We start from the raw sequence: 6,872 nt of genomic DNA on the forward strand, positions 1-6,872 counted from the left end.
AATGAGGGCGGTTGGAGTGGAGACCCAAAGCCCATCTGTAGACAATTGGACACCCCCCTACAGAGGGTTACAAGGAAGGGACAGTTCAACCAGGATGCAGTATAGTACCGACAAAAAACATCATTCCCCTAGTTCCTCAATGCTTCTCCCCTCCCCCACCCCAGTACCATGACCCAGTTCTACCGTACAAATCTGGCTAGACCAGAGTACACACATTGGTACAGATAAGAGCTCTCCACACATGGAATTCAGGACAGAGAAACCCCTCAGAAACAGTAGTGGGAGTAGCAATACCATGAGGGTAGGGGGATGGTGAGGTCGAGGGGCTGGGAGGGGGAGAAAGGGGGAAACTCATTGCAAGGTTGGATATATAACCCACCTCCCAGGGGGATGAATAACAGAAATGTGGGTGAAGCGAGACAGCAGAGAGTGTAAGACATGAAATAACAATAATATATAATTGATCAAGGATTCACAAGGGTGGGACGGCTGGGGAAGGAGGTGGGGGGAAGAGGAGCTGATACCAAGGGCTCAAGTAGAAAGAAAAGGTTTGGAAATGTTGATGGCACAAGTGTGCTTAATACAATTGAATGATGGGTTGTCACAGATTCTTAAGAGCCCCCCACCAGTAAAACTATTAATTTAAAAAAATTAGTTGAAAGGTATGAAGACTTGTTTTAAGGCCTTGATCATTGCCTGTTTTCATGTGTATTTTATCACTGCGAACCCCCAATTTATCATGGATTCTAGCTTCAATAAATGACACTGAAAAAAATTCATTCTACCTTTATGCCTTTAGAGCCCTGGTGGTGTGATGGCTATGTGATAAGCTGCTAACCACAAGGACATCAGTTCAAAACTACCAGCCACTCTACAGGAGAAAGATGGGGCTTTCTACTCCCATAAAGAGTTACAGTCTCGGAAACTCGCAGGGGTAGTTCTACCCGTCCTAGAGGGTCACTATGAATCAGCATTAACTGTGTGGCAGCACGTCTGGGTTTGGTTTTGTTTTAGTTTTTAAGCTCTAAGCTCTTTGTGAGTAGGAAGGGGGCAGGGAAAGCTACTCCGCTCCCTAAGTGGGCGCACACTCCCATGCTTTCATCATCTGTAGAAGGATAAGTTCGGCTGTTTGAAGTCACCAACATTCAATCCTTCGGCATATAAAAATGGATTTCCATAAGGGTGTCATTTAGCTAGAGAGGAGGGGGGAAAAGGGCTCCCCAAGTGTTTGGAGAACACTAGAGCAGTTGTCTGAGGAGTTGGGATCAGAGCCAGAATGAAGGAACATTCCCCATGCCTACACTAGGAACTCCTCCAAACATGCTCCCAGCATAACCAGCATTTCTACCGAGCTGTGAGTGTTATGTATGCCCTATTCAGGTCCCCTAAGAAGGGGAATGTCCATCTGTGATTGCCCTGTCCCATTTTACTGCCGTGTATTGACTGGGCCTGTGGGGGGGCGGGGGCGGTTGGTCTTTTAGGTTCATAGATCATTGAAACAAGATGAGCTGGAACTTCAAGTTGCTTCGGCAACCCAAATCACGTGGAGGGCGCTCTACATATAGAGGGTGGAGGGGCTGAATGTGTGGCAGACAGAAAAGTCGAGTGGAGTCGATTATTTTGTTGATCACCCATGCTCCATGCCCTTGAAGTCAGTCTTGGCCAGGTGATTTGCTGTGGCCAGTGCAATGTGGGTGGAGGTGACAAAGCTGATTCTAAGCAGAGCTGATTTACACCTGGCCATACTCTCTTCCCTCTGGCCTAACAACAAGGTTCCCAATAGAAGCTCCTTCAGCAGCCTGAGTTCTAGAGGAAAGAAAATGTGCTGCCAAGTCGCTGCTGACACAGGTTGGGCAAGGACGATGAGTGAAAAATCCACTTTGATCATTGTGAGAAGGTGCGAACTTGAGTTTGGGTTACTGCAGCACAGTCTGGTGGATATTGGTTCATAACATGGTATGCAGACAGCTTAATACAGAGCCTGACTCAATCATTATGTTTCCGTGTGTGTGTGTGTGTGTGTGTGTGTGTGTGTGTGTGTGTGTGTGTGTTTAGTCCTAAGAGTCATATGAAAGACCTGGAGACAAAAATACCTCCAGTTCAGTTCAGTCAAGAATTCAATGTAACTAGAATAAAAGCTACATAAAGGGAGGTGATGCCGCATGAAAATTCAAAAGGGGGATCTGGTTATGAAAGATTGGAATAGAAACAGTTTATCTACTGGGCCCATTTGGAAATTGCAAACGTATGCCCTCTGCTAGCATTCCAAGAGGAGCCCTGGTGGTACCGTGGTTACAAGTTGGGCTGCAAACTGCAAGGTCAGCAGTTTGAAACCACCAGCCACTCAGGGGGAGAAAGATGGGGCTTTCTACTCCTGTAAAAAGAATCTCTGTCTCAGAAACTCACAGGGGTAGCTCTACCCTGTCCCAGAGGGTCGCTGTGAGTTGGCATCAACTTGATAGCAGTGAATGTGGTTTTTTATTTAGCATCCCCCAAATAAGCATTAGTGGTCCAGTGGTTAACAGCAAGATCAGTGGTTCAAACCCACCAGGTGCTCCCCAGAAGCAAGATGAATCTGTCTATTCCCATAAAGACTTCTCACTGCCATAATGCCAACTCATAAGGACCCTATAGGACAGAGTAGAACTGCCCCCTGTGTTTCAGAGACTATAAATTTTTATGGGAGTAGAAAACTCAGTCTTTTTTCCTCAGAATAGCTGGTGGTTTTGAACTGCTGACCTTGCAGTTAACTGCCCAACCTTTAACTGCTACACCACCCTAAGGAGCAATTCTACTCTGTCCTATCGGGTTGCTATGAGGCAGAACCAACTGGATGGCAGTGGATTTTAATATTCTAGTGGTTCTAAGACCCCATGTCCCCATAGTATTGCTTTTCTTTTTCTTCCCGCTCATCTCCTCTTCTTCCCCAGCTGTACTCCCGCCCTCCTCACATCTACATGTTAAGACAGACCCTCGGCCAGCGCTGAGATTACTGGTAGTCTCACAGAGTAAATCAGAGAATCTCATCTGTCCACCAGAGGGAGGACCTGTGTTTCTGGCTGCTGGTCTCTCTGTCAACAATGTGACGGCTGAAAGCAGACTAGCCCACAGCAAGCCGTGTGAAAGGAATAATTGATAGATTTTACTACACTAACATGTAAAACTTCCAGACGACAGCTGACACCATAAACAAGCTGGAAACAAGCGATACCCTGGGAGAAAATATTTGCCATTTATATAACCGATAAGAGATTAACATCTAGAATATATAAAGAATTCTAACAAATCAATAAGAAAAAGACAAACAGCCCAATAGAACATTCAGCAAATGATTTTTTTTTAAAGTCAATTTATAGAAAAGGAAATTCAAATGGGCAATAAACTTGAAGAATGTTCAATTTCATGAGTAATCAAGGAAATAAAACATTAAACAACCATGAACTATATTTCATGTATCAGGTTGGCCAAATAAAATAATAATGTTAACAGTTGGTGTGAAGAAGTGTGTAAATTGACAGGACCACTTTGAAGGCCAGCGGGTGCCCACGTTAGTATCTGTCCTGAAGAAAACATTTGCACACGAGCACAAGCAGGCCTCTGTGAGGATGTTCACTGCGGTGTGGTTGCTAAGAGTAAATCCAGGCAGGTGAGGGAAATGTCCATCCAGAGGGAATGAGCTAGATAAACTGTGGTATGGCCATGCCCCAAATTCTATGGCTCAGAGTTGACTGGTGGCAATACAGTTGGTTTGGTGTATGGACGTACTAGGACGTTGAAAAGAAAGAGGCAAAATAAGTGACCAATCACAAAAACAAAGTGTGAGATCTCTTGTAGAGACAAAGGAGGGACCACATAAACCAACGCCAAAACGCACTGCCATAGAGTCAATGCCGGCTCATTGTGAGCCTCCAGGACAAGGTAGAGTACGACCACCTGGGGTTTCGGAGACTAACTCTTGACAGGCGTAGAAAGCCTGACTTCTTCCGAAAGAGCATCTGGTGGTTTCAAACTGCAGACCTTGTCGTTAGCAGCTCAGCACGCAACCTCTATGTCACCAGAGCTCCTGGAAAACCGCACACAGGTTAAAAAAAATGTTTTTTAATGAGGATAGATGCATCTTCAGAAGACGTGAAAGGATGGTTCAAAAGTAAGTACGAGTAATAAAGCCTGAGGCTGCAGAACTAGAAGTTGTGTGTTCAGGTGGCAGGAACGGTAGGAGGAGATGTTGGCTTTCCTGGTAATATTTCTATCCTTTTTACAGAAAAGAAAAAGGAGTAGAACTGTATAGCTTGTGTAATTAATTGGTTTGTGTAGTCAAAATTAATTATTTACAGAGAAGAACAGGCTGTCCGGCAACTCAGGGCACCCCACCCCCCCTCCACTCACAGAAATGTAGGGGTGACCCAGAAGCCATATTTCAGAGTGGAGAGGGCAGAGAAACACAAGTGTTCAGGATAAACAGTAACTAACAGCACCAGGGTCTCAGTGCCTTAGCACAACAGGAAGCTCTTCACCACTCAATGCACAAGTCAGTGGGTCTTTGAGAGGAGATGATGGCCTGGGAGTCTGCTTGGTGTGGTCATTCGGGATGGAGGGCCTCTCTGCGCTGCGTTCCTGTCATCTTCTGGTCTTCTCTGTGCTTGATTGGGGAGTGTGGGGAACAAGGGAGGCTTCCTCAGGGGATTAAAGAACTATGCCTGAAAGTAGCCTGTCCCTCCCTCCATGCTACACACATTCCATTGGCAAGAACTTCATCACACGGTCTCACTTAACTGCAAGGGAGGCTGGGAAATGTAGTCTAACTGTGCGCTCAGGGAGTGCAAACTGGCTTCGTGATAACCCAAGGGGGCTCTAGCTCCTCATACGTTTTGTTCAGGACATAGTCCTGCCCACCCTCTCCCTCCACCCAAGCTAGTTCCTCCAAGACACACTGGCACTTGTCAGATTAGGACCATCCTCTGAACCCAGACTCACTGGCCAGGTCCTGAAGAGCAGAGGGAATTCTCCCCCACCTCATGCCTACATGTCCATCCTATTTCTAGTCTATGGGGTAACTCCTTTCCTCAGGGGAAAGTTCACATGGTCAGAAATGACTTGGAAAGTGTCTTCCACCAGAAAGCAACAAGAAGCTCTGAGAAGATTGAGCAGTGTACGGACATGACAAAATTTATGCCTGAGAAAGGGGTGATGGGATAGCAGAGAGGCGGAGGGCGGAGGGTACGAAGCTGTGCCTGCTGTGGTCTCAGCAATGGAAAACTGGACCAAGGCAAGAGACGGGACTTAGAAGGAAGCCATGGAGCACATGGAAGAGGTCTTACAGAGATAGGCACTTTAAGATGGGGGGACAAGGTGGGAACATAAGGGTGCCTCCCTGGTTTGGGGTCTGACCATCTGAAAGGGCTGTGGTTCCTGCCATCAAGAGAGGAAATGGAGTGAGGTAGGGGGCAGGTGAGTAACTCTGTGGACATCCAGACAGAAATGTCCTATGGACAATTGAACAAACAGGTGTGGAACTCAGGAGCAAGGCGAAGCTACAGGTAAATATCTAAGGATTATAGATGGTAGCTGAATGAATGGGATCACTCAGGGTCAGTTGATTGTTGGGGGGCGGGGGGCAGGAGAGGACTGGGAGACACCTAGATTTCCTCAAAACAGGCAAAGAACTTATCCTTGTACTTCCCAGGACCTGAACATTGTACCAGACACGGGCTGGTCTCTGATACAGGGCGGAGGAGCTGGTCCAGGTGAGGGATGCCTTGCAAACCCTGGCATCTTCCTGGAGGAGGAAGTCATAGGTGGGCCACAGACTTTCTGAGAGTGAGTGACTGGGCCCATGGAATTAAAACCTGTGAGTGGAGCTGTCTTGGGACAGGAGTATAGTCAGGGCAGGCAGAGCTGGCTTCGTGGGCACGTGGCCTATGCAGTTGTTGAGAACATCCTACCTAGAAACCTCCACGGTTGGTTTGACGCTCTGCTCTTGGCATTTTGAAATCCGTAATAATTTTATCTCAGGACCTGGGTTTTGTAAGTGAAGTCCAATGGGACGACGGAGCACGTGCATGAATGGAGGAGATATGCACAATGTGGGCACGTGTCCACAGGCTCTTGCCTCCACATTTGCATATAGCATCCTGCTGCCCCATGAGAATAGAATTCTGATGGACCCATCGTGCATAGAGACTCAAAACAATGACAGGGCAAGTGTGTCCCCTTGACGACTGAGCAAGTGGGGTTCCAGAAAGCCTCTCCTCCCATTAGAATCAGGGCTTCACTTCAAATGCAGAATGGAGAAAAAGGCATTCCAAGAAACTCAAAGGACCGAAGAGCCCTTTCATACCTGTGGCAGTTACATAATCTCCTGTCAACTTGCGAAGGGGTGGAGTCTAGCCTGTCAATCAGGTCTCAGGTTGATGGCCTCATTTGGAGGCGAGAGGGAGATGAATAGCTCACTGGAGGCCAGCTACACTCTCTCTGTGAGACATTCCTGTTGACAAGACACATGGAGCTATGGTGATGGAGCCAGAGCTCTGGAGCTGGAGGAGCCACATGGGGACCTACGCCAGTAATGGAGATGCTTCCATCAGCACTGGATCCACAAGACTTTCCACCTACTGGCCTGTGATCCTCCTGTATTTGGCATTATTGCATGGCTGTGTGAGTCTGAAGAGGAATCATGAGACTGGTATCGGGCATATGAGCTAATATCAGACTTATGGACTTGTTCTTGACTGGGCTGGGATGTTTTCTCAATATACAATTACTCTTTATATAAAGCTCTTTCTTATAAACATATGAGTGTCTATGAATTTGTTTTTCTAGTCAACCTGGACTAACATAGTACCTTTTCTTATTGGTATTACTTCTCTGTGCTA

Source organism: Echinops telfairi, unplaced genomic scaffold (genome assembly GCF_000313985.2).
Source record: "Echinops telfairi isolate 266 unplaced genomic scaffold, ASM31398v2 ScPeMD7_22;HRSCAF=79, whole genome shotgun sequence".
NCBI lineage: Eukaryota > Metazoa > Chordata > Mammalia > Afrosoricida > Tenrecidae > Echinops > Echinops telfairi.